General features: G+C 41.4%; 1 protein-coding gene across 1 annotated transcript in view; it reads right to left on the bottom strand.

Moving 5' to 3' along the window:
- Positions 1-15,084, bottom strand: part of OFCC1 (orofacial cleft 1 candidate 1) — a 185,336-nt gene extending 170,252 nt beyond the window's left edge. The window contains exon 1 of the mRNA XM_032181084.1: positions 15,025-15,084. The gene's annotated coding sequence lies outside the window, so the exon portion shown is untranslated. The remainder of the gene's footprint in view (positions 1-15,024) is intronic.
- Positions 15,085-17,107: the final 2,023 nt, after the last annotated feature.

Below are 17,107 nucleotides of genomic sequence, written 5' to 3'. Positions count from 1 at the left end.
AACAGGAAGAAGAGGGGGGGGGTGGGCTCTCGTTGAGAAGACGTCGGTCCTCCTCTCGAACACCGGCTGCGTGCGTTGAGGCCTTGCTTCAAGGATGTGGTCAATCATCGCTCATTTGTGGGAAGTAGAGAGTAATTTCTTTCCTCTGCACTTCCATATAGCTTTCATTTATTTTGTTTGTTTGTTTTCCTCCCTTTTTCCCCTTTCCCTTTTATTTCCCCTTAGTTAAATTGTTTAGTTCATGGTAGTCTTTATTTAATTATTATAATTATTTCCCTTTTAATTAAATTATCCTTATCTCAACCCGTGAGTTGTTCTTTGCTTTACTTCTCCCCCTCCTCATTTAAAGGAGGGGGAGTGAGAGAGCGGTTGTGGGGTTTAGCTGCCCAGCACGGTAAAACCACCACAGAACAGAAAACAGACAGAAACAGTGCATGAATTTGACTGCACAAAAACAATACTATAAAATCTAAGGGGGATACATAAAAATGTAAATAAAAATCTAGACAGATAGAAAAATATTTACCATTAGGGAACATGCAAGCAATATAATATATTTTGACCATACACAATTTTATTGCCAACAGCTCCATCACTTTTGAAATCTGCCTCAGAGTTTCTCTCCTAACTTATTTTCAGGGAGTAATTAGTTCATTTTGTGACTGTCTGCATTAGCCATAGATTTAACGCTTCCTTGTTAACTTCTACTCTTCATTCATTGGCTTCCATGACTACTAAAAAGAAAAAACTTTTATACACACTGCTGTTCAAGGACTGAACCTATAATTATTAGAGCATCATTTTCCAGGAAAGTTTCCCTGCAAACAGCACATATGATCAACACTAGAAAAAATGCCTTTATTGCTGTTTACCAGTGATAGATCTAAATTTCATATCTGTGTATAGTAATATAATCTTAAAGGTTTTTTTTGACCTGCATCCTTCCTCTGAATTGAGCAAGAATACCAGAAAAGATACACAGAAAAATACAAGAAAATGTATCTTGTGAAAGTAACATCTTTTACAATTATACCACCTGATATATCAATACTGTTGTTAACGGATCAGTAGAGTTTGATTGAAAGAAAAGAGACAGAAATCATACTGTATAAGCAATCCCAGAAGGAATACCTCTAGTGGTTTAAAACGTATTTCACTTGCCTCTGGCACGAGTTTCTGGATTAGTGTCATATACATGTCAACATGAAACAACATAGTCTATTTGTTTATACATTCACATTACTCTTTGTATTGTTCTGTATGCCATTTAACATTGACTACACATACGTATCAATATATTCAACCCTGTGAGTGCATACCTCTGTCATGTACCTGTTAATAAGACATAACCACTGAGTACAAAAGGAAACTAAGGTAATGATGTCAATAATCGAAAAGGCGACAAAATGGACAGGAACTTAACAGCACTGTTTGTACACTGCTAACCAGAAATAGTGTTGTGTAAAGATATTTTGATGACTAAACAAACTGACCTGCAGTTTGCTTTTTAAGATCCACCTAACTAATAAAATGTAGGTAGAGGCAACCTTAGGTCTGTAGCTGTTTCCATCAGTCTTCAACCAAGAGCAGCAAAAAAAAAAAAACAGGTCATGCCTGGCTCTTTTTACACTGCGTGTCCTTGGTCAGCATGGTTCAGCACTACTTTTCTTTGTTGCAGACAGAAAATTAGCAATCAGAATTCTGACTCTGGGATTTGAAGCCTTGAACTAGTTTTCCATTGGAAATAAATGCTAGTGATGTTTCATTTACTACAAAAAAAAAAATAAAATAAAATAAAATAAAAAGTCTTGAGACCTTGAGCAGGCAAAGAGCTGTTAAACATGACCTCAGTCAAATTCCTGAATTCCTGCATTTTGAGGTAGGTAGCATGTCTAATAGGGTTGAAGCTGACTTCTAACCAATAGGGTAGCTGAAAAAATGTGACTTCCATACCATTTGATCAAGTGGAATAGTCAGTAGCAATCCCATGACATGTTTTACTTGGTGACAAAGCAGCTTCATGAATTTCTGCTCTCTGCCCCCTTCCTCTCTTGAGTCATTCATTCCTGTCCCTGAGCCACAGCCCACTACAGTCTCATTGGCCTTGACATAACCATAGATCTAAGCTGGGTTAAAAATACCTGCTCCCCCAAAACTCTTTTTTTTTCTTTTTAAATCTTGAACTGCTTTTCTGGTCTTCTATGACTGTAGCACCACAGCCAGAGCACAAGGAACTCCAGCAAGCAAAAAGGGATCCTTAAGTAAGCTTTTCCATCAGAGGAAACATATCCTGAAACTAGATCCTGTAATGACAGAGCTTAGTACAAGCAATATAGCTTCAAGGATCTGAAAACATTTATGTTCTTGCACCATCAGAACAAAGCAGAAAATTATACTGTCTAATGGTAGGAGAGATCGGAATCCACCAACTCTTCCTCATTATAACAGGTATCACTAATTAATAAAAAAAAAAAAAAAAGGTTGGGACTGAAAGGGCTGGGGAGTGGTGGTGGGAAAGGACTTCAAGGTAGAATGCAGCAGTGACTTTCAGGTAGAGATCACAGAGCAAGAGAGAGTGTGGAAGCAGTTTAATAGTGGAGGCATGCTACTGTGCCCAGCCGCCTGGCCCATGGACCCATCAGTCCCTGGGTGGGATGCCTATGGATAGCACATCCTCTTTTCACTTCTCTGCTGTCTGGGGAGGAGCAGGGTAGCCATGCATCCTTCTGACTCACTTGGGTACCATTTGCTGTCCCACAAATGGTTGCTTAGGTCAGGATAGGGGCAGTGTTTCACTTGAGCCTGTTTGAGGCTGTTTCATAGCCTGTTTCACTTGAGAAGCAGGTAAGATGAGCCAGAAGATGTTTTATGATGCTTCTGATGTTTTTTGATATTTTCCCAGCATCAAAAAACCATCTTCAGCTTCATTGGAGTATAAGTGAGTCTGGGCTTTCTTGGCTTTTACTAGCTTGGGTTACACCCATAGTTCAATCTAAATATAGCTTTTAAATACTACATTTTTCACTACTACAAAAGAGGGTTTTTTTAAAAAAGAGTCCTACAAAGTGTATCATTACTCATTTTAGATACTGCAGTCTACAAGCTGATTGTCTATTTAGGATCTGGTTTGGATGATGATACAATTATTCACTATTTTGAAAAACATGTTACAGAACAAATGGGAGAAAATAACTGGAAACAAAGCAGTCTATTCTAAAATTTATAGGTCCCAAACCTGCAAAACTCTTATGCATACACTTCTCCGTATTTGCATGAATTAATTCACTGAATACAGCAGACTAATATATTAACTCCCAAGTGAGGGTGTTTGTAGTAAGGGAATGTGAAAACTTCAGCAGAACTAAAAAGATGTGACTACACTTCTTTTTTTCTGACTCCTTATCCTTCCTCCCTCACCCCAGATACCAAATTAAGGACTGAAGGATCTCATTCTAGTGCCATTTTCAGAAGTTTCAAATTGGAATAATTTCACTGCCTTGATGGAATTATTTCTCATTTACTCTGGTGAAGGTGAGAGCAGTTTCAGATACTTAAGATTCATTCTGTCATTCTATGACTCTCTTGCATATCCAGTGAAAATTTTGCTGGCCTGGTTTACTGTGCAAATACAATACAAATACAATCTGTGCAAATACAATTGCACAGATTGGACCCTGTTAGTTACAACAACTCACTGGAGCAGTAGTAACTTCCAACTGCTGATGAATTTTAGTTTCTTAGATCAGACCAATTTTGCCACTATAGACCATCTTGCTGCAGCCTGTACATGGTGCTGTGCAGAAATCAACAAGAAGACTACCATTGTCTTTTAAACATTTTCAAGCATGTTGTCAATACTGCACAAGTCCTTTCCAAAATGTAGCAACTGGAAACCTTGGAAAATCCAGAAAATCTGTTAGAAGGAGTGTAAGTGACCTTCATAGTGCTAAAACTCACACAGGTGTGCATCTTAGGTTGGACAGGTGATTGACAAATATCATTTATATTGCATGTTTATTTTTAGCTGACATTTTATTTTTTTCTTTTCCTTTTTCTTTTTTTTTTCTTTTTTTTTTTTTTTATAATGATGGTTGAAAATACAAATCCAAAGTTATCTCTGTTTTATTTAATTCTCTGTAAAGTCAGTTCACCTCCTAAATCACTAACACCACAACTACCACCGAAAATTTTTATAAAGTCCTATCTTTCCCAACATCATCCCCAGCATCATGAAGGCAGGAAGTGGAATCATTAACCCCTAGCTCTTCACACAAAAATAGATAGATATCCTAAGGACTTGGAAGCAACCTTCAGTGAATCTTCAGGTCCATCTGTCCACTCACATGTTTTTTCTCTGTGGTTGAGCCTTGCCAAAGAGAAAGCAAAGTTAAGTGCAAAATGAAGTATATATAACTTACAATGTCCCTTCCAGATCCTAGCTCATGGATACGCTCTTGCTAGCTAAAACTTGGTGCATTGCAAGTGGAAACTGTATTGCAAATGGCTATCTCAGAATGGATGGATGAATTCTCCATTTCTCATTTCACTCCTGAAAACACAAAGGAATGACATTTCAGTACAAAGTTATCATCATGCCTAAGGGTTAAGTTTAAACCTTTGATTAGTTACTTTAAACACTTCATGCTTCCCTAAAGGTGATATTTAAGGTCAAAAAGAAGGGGGTTGGCCCTGCTCTGCTTTCTTAAGATGCAAAAAGGGTAAAAGGATGTTTAGAATATTTTTTTTCCTTTTTTTTTTTTTTTTTTTTTTTTGGCCTTATTTTTATATCTGAATTAAGAATGTCAAATTTGGATTTTCATTGGTTTTTGGAGATGTTCCCAGAGTAGTAGAGAGTTGGATTAGGAAATATCTTTATCTCTCTGTTGAACCAGTGAAGCTAATGAATCTTTCATATAATGTTTTCTTGCAAATATCTGGTACTTGAGGTAATTAAGAAACATGACAGGAGCTGATGCTGCAGTGAGCTGCGTGTGGGCAAGCCTCTCCCAAAACCAAATCCAGCAGGACTCCATGAGTTCCCTAAGGTCCTCTATCATGGCATGACTGTAGGGCTGTGGACTAAGAAAAACAGAGTCTGTCTTCTACGTGCTCCATCATAACCAATTCATTCAGCGACTTACTTGCATCAAATGAACGTTCAGCTTGCATGAATTAGAAAGATTGGTCATTACGAAGCTTGCCTTTAATTTGGGAGGCTTTTTTCTTCACCTTATACTGTACGCCATGCCAATGTATCCAAGATCATAATAAATATACAAGTGCTATCCCTCAGTAACATGTTATAAACTTCCCAGTACCTCATTTAATTGAACATTACCTTGAACACATCATTTAATGCCAATAAACTAGAACTGTCTACAGTGTCAGGCTAGAGGTTCTGAAGCCCATATTTTTGGATGGAAGGGAAGCTTGCTAAGCTTTTAAGGTGGTAGTTTTGTGATGCTAACAATGAAGCCTCATTGTATTTATTCCTTTTTTCCATCAGGTGCTCACAATATCAGTACACCAAAATAGAACAGATGAGAACCAAGAGTCCTCTCATGTATGCCATCTGCATAATAACACAAATAATAAGCATAATATTTTCCAAGATTTATTTTGTCCTCATATGAGAGTCAAAACACCTTTGTGCTCTTTAATATTGAGCTCAAAGATGGGTTCACCTTAACAAAAGATGGATACAGATTCACTACACCACGTATCCCACAACAAAGCACACAGAGACGTTCAGTGTATTAAAAGCATTAACTTTTTATTTTGTCTTCCAAAAAGAGAAAAATCACAGGAAGAATAATGACTTCAAAATAGAACTATTCTATTTGGACCCCAAAACATAGATTCAGTTCTTGGCTATGCTTAAGGTTTATTGTTTGACCACGGTCAAGACTCCAAGAGTCTGTGAAAAGAGAAAAATCCAGAGCTTCCCTTCCCACCCTGTAAAATGCAAGGAATAATTAAAAGAGACCTGTTCTAGGAATAATACCAGATTGTTAGAGACTGAACAGAGCAGGAACATGAAAACAGAGTTTCATCAGATGAACTGAAATTCAAACTGTTCAAAGAAGTAGTGGATTAGTGGACAGCATTGCACCAGAGATGTTCACTAGATGGGTCAGCACTGCAGGGAATCTGCTTTGGCAGAGGAAGAAAGGATGAAGCACTCTGCCTGACAGAGACATATCCAGGCTGGCATGGGAGCAGAATTGTCCCATGCAGGGCCATCACCACCTGGGCACAGATACTGGGGTCACGGGTTTCTTGCACAGTGGAATTGGACCCCAGTGGATCTAACAGATGCAAGAAACTGGGCTTGACACTCAAATTCCTTAACTGCAAGTGTCCTAGCAGATTATGGGGGGGTCTTATCTCCCAGCAGGAGAATTTCGACTGTTTTTGTTTTCACAGAATCACAGAATCACAGAATTTTCTAGGTTGGAAGAGACCTCAAGGTCATCGAGTCCAACCTCCAACCTAACGCTAACAGCCCTCCACTAAACCATATCCCTAAGCTCTACATCCAAACGTCTTTTGAAGACTTCCAGGGATGGTGACTCCACCACTTCCCTGGGCAGCCTGTTCCAGTGCCTCACAACCCTTTCAGTGAAGAAGTTCTTCCTCACATCTAACCTAAAACTCCCCTGGCTCAACTTAAGCCCATTCCCCCTCATCCTGTCACCAGGCACGTGGGAGAACAGGCCAACCCCCACCTCGCTACAGCCTCCCTTGAGGTACCTAAAAAGAGCGATAAGGTCGCCCCTGAGCCTCCTCTTCTCCAGGCTGAACAAGCCCAGCTCCCTCAGCCGCTCCTCGTAGGACTTGTTCTCCAGATCCCTCACCAGCTTCGTCGCCCTTCTCTGCACCCGCTCAAGCACCTCCATGTCCTTCTTGTAGCGAGGGGCCCAAAACTGAACACAGTACTCGAGGTGCGGCCTCACCAGAGCTGAGTACAGGGGGACAATCACCTCCCTAGCCCTGCTGGTCACGCTGTTCCTGATACAAGCCAGGATGCCGTTGGCCTTCTTGGCCACCTGAGCACACTGCTGGCTCATATTCAGCTGACTATCCACCATCACTCCCAGGTCCTTCTCCACCAGGCAGCTTTCCAACCATTCCTCTCCCAGCCTGTAGCTCTGCTTGGGGTTATTGCGCCCCAGGTGCAGGACCCGGCACTTGGCCTTGTTGAACTTCATGCAGTTGACCTCAGCCCATCGGTGCAGCCTATCCAGATCCTCCTGCAGAGCTTTCCTACCCTCAAGCAGATTGACACACGCACCTAACTTGGTGTCATCTGCGAACTTACTGAGGGTGCACTCAATGCCCTCATCCAGATCATCGATGAAGATATTAAAGAGGACCGGCCCCAGCACCGAGCCCTGGGGGACGCCACTAGTGACTGGCCTCCAACTGGACTTGGCTCCATTCACCACGACTCTTTGGGCCCGGCTATCCAGCCAGTTTCTAACCCAACAAAGCGTGCGCCAGTCCAAGCCAAGAGCAGCCAGTTTCTTGAGGAGAATGCTGTGGGAGACGGTGTCAAAAGCCTTGCTGAAGTCAAGGTAGACCACATCCACAGCCTTTCCCTCATCCACCCAGCGCGTCACTCTGTCATAGAAGGAGATCAGGTTCGTCAGGCATGACCTGCCTTTCATAAACCCATGCTGACTGGGCCTGATCGCCTGCTTCCCCTGCAAGTGCTGCATGATGGCTCTCAGGAGGATCTGCTCCATGAGCTTTCCTGGCACTGAGGTCAAACTGACAGGCCTGTAGTTTCCCGGGTCTGCCCTCCGGCCCTTCTTGTAGATGGGCGTCACGTTTGCTAGCCGCCAGTCGATTGGGACCTCCCCTGATAGCCAGGACTGTTGATAAATGATGGATAGTGGCTTGGCCAGCTCCTCTGCCAGTTCCCTCAGTACCCTTGGGTGGATCCCATCCGGCCCCATCGACTTGTGCACATCTAAGTGCCGTAGCAGGTCACCAACCAGTTCTTTATGGATAATGAGGGCCACATCCTGCTCCCCATCCCCTTCCACCAGCTCAGGGTACTGAGTATCCAGAGAACATCCGGTATTGCCGCTAAAGACTGAGGCAAAGAAGGCATTGAGCACCTCCGCCTTTTCCTCATCTCTTGTAACTAAGTTTCCCCCCGCATCCAGTAAAGGATGGAGATTCTCCTTAGTCCTCCTTTTTGTGTTGATGTATTTATAGAAACGTTTTTTGTTATCTTTAACGGCAGTAGCCAGATTGAGCTCCAGATGAGCTTTGGCCTTCCTAATTTTGTCCCTGCACAGCCTCGCTACTTCTTTAAAGTCCTCCTTAGTGGCCTGCCCACTTTTCCAAAGCTTATAAACCCTCTTTTTCCTCCTAAGATCAAGCCACAATTCTCTGTTGAGCCAGGCCGGTCTTCTTCCCCGCCAGCTCGTCTTTGGGCACGTGGGGACAGACCGTTCCTGCGCCATTAAGACTTCCCTCTTGAAGAGCGCCCAGCCTTCCTGGACCCCCTTTTCAGATCATTTTAGAAATGAAATCGGAGGTGAGGAGGAAAAGAATCTGAAGAACTTCAGTAAGACACAACACTTGCTTCAGCTTCAACTGAGAAAAAGCTTGCATGGCATTCTTCAAAAAGAAAACCCGTATGCTGACATCTGGGTGCAAGATGACGAGGAATACACAATCCCCTTTCTCCTGAAAACATGCAAGGTTATTGCACAGTCTCAGTGCAAAGTTTACACTTCATACCCTATTCATCAATGAAGAAACAGCTTCCTTTGGCACGCAGACAAAAGGAACAGGCTGGTTTCATATCAGGGTGTCAAAGAATTTGCTTCAGCTTGGATGTTGATGAGATGCCTTGAGACCAGCTTCCTTCACACTGTATACAGTTGGTGCTACTGAATACCTTCTGGCACTCGGCCCAGGGGCACATTTTGTATGTTAACATGTTAGAGTGAGGAAAATCTACTGCAAAGTCCTGAACCAGTAGAACTACAGGTGCAGAAAGTTACTGAATGTTACCAGATGCTTTATATGGCACAAAGAGACTTTAAAGATGGAGCAGAGTAAATTGAGAAATCAGGTGTGGGTGTGAAACAGGCTGCCATGATCTTGGATGCAGAAGAAGAAAGCTGCATGAAACCCAATCAGATAGGGCTTTGTAACAGCAGTAATCTTACCTGTCCTTACATGAATTGTAGTAGATGATGGCAGGAAAACGGTGGATGTTAACAGGGACCTTGTGCCAGATCTCCAACCACTCTAAGCTACTATCCTCACTTTTTAGAAGAGCTACGTTATTTTATACCCATAGGGGACAGTCTCTGATTCGTGGTGGAAACCTTTACCAAGCAACTGTTACCCCAAAAGGGAGCATGCTTTGCACCTCGCACATTGCATAGTGCCAATAGTGACAGTCCTAGGTCCAAACCTTCCAGCCAACACTACACCCTATGGTAAGCCAAACCTCTCTGGCATTTGCAAACATTGTGGAATGGAACTCCTACTTGTTCCTGTTCCCATGTAACAGTATCTTAATAACTCATACAAACACAACGTGGTATGTGCTCACACAGTTATATTTAAATATTTTTATATAAAAAATTAAACAAAACCAAAGTGAAAATGACTGATAAAGATCTTCTTCTTTCCTTTTGTATTGCTGCCATTAACACTCTATGCTACTTCTTAAATACTAGCTAAACAGTTTAGTCTCATTTGAGAACTAGTCAAACTTGAGCTCTTGTCTTTCCAGTAAAAGTTGTCACAAGACTCAAATCTTCTCAGCTCTTCCTGCCATCTCCTGTACATTATCCCAGATTAGTGCCTGGGCCTCCTTTGTTCTGCCAGCCTTTGCTGACAGTTTTGCAAAAAAAGTATTTTACTGTACTGCATGTTGAGAAATGCATGCCAGCAAACATCCTTCTCATTTCAATTACCATAGAGGAGTCGTATCACGCCATTTTCTCTGAATCACTTGTGCAATGTCAGGTAAGGCAGGATGTGACTCACAAATGACTAGATTCAGGAGTAGGACTCTGTGAAGTATTCTGGTTTCAGTTCACAGAGGTTTGGGTTTTGTATTTTTCCCCCAGACTTACACTGCAGACCCAATCATGTCAGGTATTCTCAGGACTCTTGGCCAAAGTGAATCAAGAAAAGTTTCACAATAGCTGCTTTTTCTTCTGTGGTCTTCTACCATGCCTCCATGTACCCATTCCTCTAAAGCCATGAATCCCCTAGGCCTCTCAGGGGGGAAAGTTAGGTAGAGAAACTGATTTTCCCTGTTCTTATTCCCTTCTTTCTCCAGCTCTACAGTAGAAGACTTCCTTTTCTCTAGCTCTAGGCTGTTTAGCATTAGGAAGCAATTGGTCTGTCACCAGCACATAGAGCAGTTCTTCACAGCTGGGAGATCATGTCTCCTCTTTTCCTTCTGTTGAAGATGACTTACAAACCCCCTTCTTCAAGAGTCATGCCTTAGCTTTCACCTTTGTTTTGAGACAGTCTGATTACATTTTGCCTAGGGAAACTCTGTGATCTCGTGCTCTGAAAGATGGCTTGAGGCTTTACACTTTCACAAAAGACCTAAGAAACCGCAAGGAACCTTGCTTAGAGTTCTTAATCTCAGAGATAAGCACATGCACACAAATCCTGATCTAGGCCCTCTAAGGCTACATCTCTGATATGCCTGAAAGTTTAATAAAGTAAAGTAAAAGTAAAGTAAAGTAAAAAATACTTGTGTTCACATACCTTTAGATTAGAAAGTCACTTTTTCCTACTAGCTGAATGAAATCACAGGCTGTTTTATACAGTGTGGGGAAGGTGAATTAATTTCATAGTGCTATATTTCATACAATTCTTCTGAGACAATCTAATAAACTTGACTTGCATAAGTGGGATAGCAGATGGCTATTTTAAAAAACAACAACGACAACTGCTATTCATGAAAAAGTTTACACCTTTATCAATTGCAGTAATACAAATTAAACATCAAATGGAATACTTGGCATCAAGAGATAATATTTTTAATCCAAAATAAGCAAGAAGGTCAATTTCTATCACACACTATTTTAGCTAGTTTAGCTAGTTTACACTGACATGACTCATAGTTGGCAATGTAAATACGGTTCTCCCAAACAGACCTACATGCACAACAGGATCCCTTTGAAGATGTAATAGATCGAAAGATGGGACAGAAGGATCACAGAGGAGAGTAACACTTGAGAAGTTGGAAGGAGATAATTACTTTTTATGACAATTCGCACAACTTTGGCAGGTAAATGTTTTTGATATAAGCACTTAAGTCATACACAGATAGATGACACATTTATGTGTGGGCAGAGGATGAAATTGGGTGTGGACTGTGTGCGTCTATAATGGCTACAGTGATAGGTCTAACTCAGCACCAGCAGCACTGAGTCATCTTCTCAGAGCTTAGAGTTCCTCATAACTCCCTTTACGATGTGGAAAAAATCTGGCTGGATAGCCTGCAAATTTATCCTCACTGATGAGGACCCAATCTGAGAGAAAGGGCAAGAGCACCACAGGGTTTCCACGCTCCCAGAAGCCCTTCCCAAAGTCCATTGATTCACACAAAACAGGACTCACTTCACTGCAACATAGGGTACTCACAAACGCAGTTTGTTTTCCTGTTTTGTTTTCCTGTCTCATTCATCCTCCTATACAATCAATGTAGGTGACAATAAACAAACTCTGTAGGTACCTTGAGGGCCACTTGAAAGACAAAAAACTGAACTCAGAGGCAATTGGAAAAACCCAAACACATACCACAGTGAATGGAAGTGCTTGGAAGAGAGGAATCTACCTTTGGGTGATGATCACTGATCAATGGCGATGTCTAAAGAGAACAAACAGCTCTACATTCTGACAAGATCTATATTCTGAAATCATGTCCAGCATCAGTTTCACGTTGGCTTTCACCTATCTTCTCAACACAAACCGGTAAATTATCTACATGCCAATAAGCAGCATGATTTCTGTTCTCCCTTATCCTCAAATCAATACAAAAAGAAATCAGCTATGGCTTACTTTAACCTCCTGAGTCAAAGAAAGACTCAAGAAATCTTACAAAGTGAAAGCATCACAGAATAACACCAGAGAGAAGATAGTACAAGAAGTAAAGCAACTTCATCTATCTAGTAGACTATGGCATAAACTTAGTGTGTATAAATATTCCTGATTTACCAAGACCAGAAACTAATCTTGTCACAGCATAATTTCCAGATGCAAGTCTTGACCAATTCATACAGGTAGTGATGCATAGTTAGACAGAGGAATTATATTACCCCCACCACTAATAAACAACAAGAGGTTAGAAGATGTTTGTTGTTATAATAGGTGTGGCTTCCTATCCTTCCCACAGCAGGCCAAGCACAAGTATTCTCTGGCCAGAGCAGACTGTAGGGGTGAGCAACGAGAACAGAAACTAAGGACCCTGCTAACAGGGGACCAAAATGATTGAATGTGGCAGATGGAACAGGTCTCTATCAAGAAAAGCTTTATTTCCACATTTTCTGATTTTGTTGTCCTTCAGAAGCGGCTTTCGTATCAGTAAAATCTTTCAGATCAGCCCCCTAAGTACAGTTAGTATCCAGCTTCTTTCTTGACATCTGACTTTGTAATAATCTTAATTGGTTGTCAAGTTCCCAGAGAATGGTTTATCTGTCAAAGAAAATCTAGAAATTTCTAGATTTCTTAGAAATCTAAGAAATACTTTCAATGAAAAGGTAAATTAGAAAAACGCTTGCCAAAGGATGTCACAAAGACAAAAATTTAACAGGATTCCAGAAAAGGTAGGATAAACTCATGGATAAGAATGTTCTCGTGCATTCTATTAATAAAAATCCTCGAAAAAAAAAAAATATTTAAAAATACTGAAACAGTTTCTATTAGAGCTTCAAAAGAGCAACAGTTTATCTCCTTCTTGTTTAATGCAGGATTTTGTTTCCTTTTCTCTGAAACAACTGTAAGTCACCACTACAGCAGACAGGGATCTGAACTGGATGAACTCTGAATAACTGCAGTTCCTAGACTCCCTAAAAAGCCTGATCAAATGATTAATCAAGAGCATGTGATAACTGAGATGTTGCCTGATCTCAGAAAGTGAGTCAAACCTGAAAATTCACCAGCACAGACTTTCTTATCAATACTGAAGATCAATTTGGTCAGAAGGTTCTTGAAACAGAAGTCAAGGTGAATGATTAAAATCTGGGTAGGCAAGATTCTGCGGCAGTCATCAGATAAAATCAGTTTAAAATTAAGTTTATTATGGAAGCCAGATAGATGCATGTCCCAACAATGGTACCCCCCCCCCCCCCCCAAAAAAAAAAAAACACAAACACTAACTGCATTGTAAATAGAGAATTCAGTTCTTCACATATACCCCAGCTGTCTCTTTTGGTAGCATGAAGCATACATATATTACCATGGTTTGTAAAAGTCTGACAATGGCAGCCCAACCAATGTTATCTCAGGGTTTCTTTGGGACCCCAGGCTCTCCCTCTGCTCTTTTCATGAAGCAGTTGGGTCATAAGCCTACTGCAAAGAGAGCTGCCTTTTGTTCTGTGTTTGCAGACAACATGTGAGTGACGACAGCAGCAGGAATAATAAACGCAAGTGGCATTACGCACACATGCAAACACCCCTGTGGAAAATCCAGCCATAGGGTAAATACTGAAGTTTTACTTGTCATTCAGTTATTCATAAAATCAAAGAGACCTAGGAATAGGAAAAAAAAAAAAAGAATCCTTGCCAAAACCCTCTCCCACAGTGGACAGCCCCAGCCCCAGGGGCTGAGTTCTGATCTCTGCTCCCAACAGCAGTGGTGCTTCCCCAATGGGGAATTCCCCAAACAGGAAAGATACCCCAGAGCTGACACTAAGCCAATACATTTGGCTCCCATGGCAGACTTCCTTCAGCTGTCAAGGCAAGGAGCATGTCATGGTTACAAAACCTGCTGTGCCCCAGCTACTCCCTGCCACAGCTGTGGCAGGCTGGGCAAGGAGGAGAAGAGCTCAAGGGCTCTGCTGAACATCCGTGGCCTGAGATCAGAAAGACATATGCGGCCCCTTCTGCCCCAGTGACACCCAACACTGCAGACGTGGTCTTGTATGAGTCTCTAGAAGCCTTCTAGTACTTTGTCTGCAGTAATGCTTATACAGCATTGCTCATTAATATTTCACCTGTTGCTCTGCTGTATGGGCTCCTCCCTTCCACTTTCCCTTCCCCTCAGAGACATATCCACGAAGTTATATGCTGTTAAGGTACAAAAAACAACTATTTGGCATCAGCACCTTGCTGGGGATTATAAATGTACAAACGGAACCTTTAAATAAGCCCATGCATCACCAAAAATAAGTTACACATCTGTAAAGGAGGGAATAAGCCATCAGGAGGGGCAGTTTTATCTGCTGATATAAGAGTGGGCAGAGAGGGATTGTTTGCAAGCTGTTCTGGACCAGTATAAACCCAAGCTTTAAAGTCCCATGTGGTTAAACAATGATTCATGGCTGATCCTTATCTTGCCTGTCAACACTCACCATTGCTCTACATGCGTATCCTTGCTAAAGCATAGCAGAGGATCATGAAGAGAGGCAGAAGTGAACAATGTTAATTTACGATGCGTGCAGTTTACTCTGCTTACATGCGAAACTGATACAATCTTAAGTAGTGAATATTTTATTACTTCTTAAAATAAAATTTAAACAGAACTTGAGTCTCATTTTGTGCTATCTGTAAATGAAAAATTAATCTGAGTAGTGCCAGCAGAATACCAGCAAGATCTTTAAAAATACTCGATTTGGTCCTTTCACATACACATCTATTCAAAACAGTACATGTAAATGTTCGTGTATTTAGATATATTTATATGCATATATATATATATACATGTACATAAACATAGAGTAAAGCATCTCTTTACTGTGGCACCTGTTCAAATAGAGTGCCATTTGAAAATCCTTCATGAGAGTTGCAAGACAGACCCAGCCTTACCTTCCTAATTCCCAGCTTCTCTTCACCTTTTGAAACCAAATCCTCGCAGCTGTCTCTATGGTGACCGTGACGTCCAGGTCCCGTCCCCCCCCACCCCTCCCACCCACCCCCATCCCCCCCCCGATGAGACAGCTGCTGGCATGCGCGGCAGGTGCCAGGGCAAATCCATAGGCACAAGACGCCTCTCCACTCTTTGGCTTCTCAATGGTGTGCAGCGATCTCCAGAACCAAGGCTGACAAACAGCTTGGTAAAGAAAACAGTATGAGTATGAAACTGCCAGCCCATGCCTGAGGAGGGGTAGGGGAGAATGGGGTCTAGATAATAAGAAAGTTTTTAGACCACTTATTATTCTTCTCTTCAATAATAATTACTGGTACTTGGAAAATAAATGTGATAGCACTGCTATCAAAGACTGCCTCTGGATAACATACACAGAATGAACTAATTACAGGTAATTTCTCCCAGAGGGTTTGACAGTGAGAAGATATTTGTGTTATGAAGTAGAAGTGGCTGATAAACAACATGATGAAAACCTGCAACGACCAATCCACCTGGCACAAGATACCAGCAATGACAGAAGGATGTTTCCTGGTTAGTGGAGAGAGAAGCAAGAGGGGAGATTTTATCGAGTGCTAAGTGAGGAGCAGCAGGTGGGACCTACAAAGGCGTGCCCTTCAGGCAGCCACAGGAGGTGGCTTCAGAGACTTTCTCTCCTTAAGAAAGGCAGTGAGTCACTGGGGTTACAAAACATCAGATATTATATGTAGCTCTGATCATACATTTGGACGCGTAAACCTAGATGTTATACAATGCCAAAGCACACCTCTGCTGCAACATATCTTCTTCTAGCAGCTTATAGGCACAGAGAGATCTGTTTGGTTCCCAGTGACACTTTCCCCATAGGTTCCCAAATCAGGGGTGATATGCCAGGGAAACATTTAACTTTCTGCCACAGTCTGCTGCCAGCACATGCTGATAAAACACACACAGTAGATGTTTTGGATGGTCATTACTTCACTTATCTTTCACAAATTTGCAGCTGAAGGTGTCTGGCAGAGTGCTCGCATTACCACAGGGGAGGAGGTGGAGTCCAGTGGAATTCATGGCAGCATGTCTTGCCCAGATTATTTACTGCATGTGATATACTGTTGCCATTAGCTCACTCATGATTTCTCACTTATAAAATTATCTGTTCAAAATTTAAGGGTCCTATTTGATCCAGATTTTGGAAAATGAAATAAAGACACAGGTTAGTTCTCTAAATTTCCACATTCTTTTTAACCAGCCAAAAAATATATACACCACGTTACTTTGGAGATGAGGATTTTAGTAGCCTACTACACATTACACTCCAGAAAAGCAGAAAAGAGGAGACATGACAGAAAGAGTATATACTAAAACTTACATTGCTATAATGCATGTTAAAAAGCTAGTCCCAAACTCAGTTATTGGTGTGTCATGCCTACTATGTTGAGGCCTTTTCCCATATACTTTTCTTGATCCTTATTCATACGTTGTTATATCTCTAACTCTTGAACATCTGTATCTCTGCTGTATCTCTGAACACTTGAAGCTCTTTTCTAACACTTGAACTGTAAATACTTGGGAGTAAGGAATGCTTTTTTGCTGTGTGCTGCCCTTATCCTGCTGCATTACTGGCTCCATGCTTGAGGCTTTAGATACTATAATTTTTATTTTTTTTAAAGGGAAGTTGAGAGGAAACACAAGCCCAAAAGGAGCCAGAAGTAGCTCCCTGGAACTGATTACTGCACACAAGTGACCCAGTCAGTCTGCACACTCATTATGCACAGAGAACATCTTTTCATCTCAAGTGTTGGAACTTCTTCAGTATTTTCCTTCTTACAGCATCCTGTGCTCTGCTCTACAGAAGACCATAGATTTGCCCTTAAACACCCACAACTGAAGTGCAGATAGCTGCCTGTTCTAATTCATACAGTATTTGTTTTTTGTTGTTGTTGTTTGTTTGTTTGTTTTTAAGCAAATAAATGCAAAAAGCATCTTTCTCAGAGAAACCACAAAGGCCATGGGGTTCAGAAAGGTTGTATGTTGAGTGTCAGCAGA

This window comes from Aythya fuligula, chromosome 2 (genome assembly GCF_009819795.1).
Source record: "Aythya fuligula isolate bAytFul2 chromosome 2, bAytFul2.pri, whole genome shotgun sequence".
NCBI lineage: Eukaryota > Metazoa > Chordata > Aves > Anseriformes > Anatidae > Aythya > Aythya fuligula.
The sequence above is the reverse complement of the archived record's forward strand: the minus strand, read 5'-3'. Positions and strand labels throughout refer to the sequence as shown.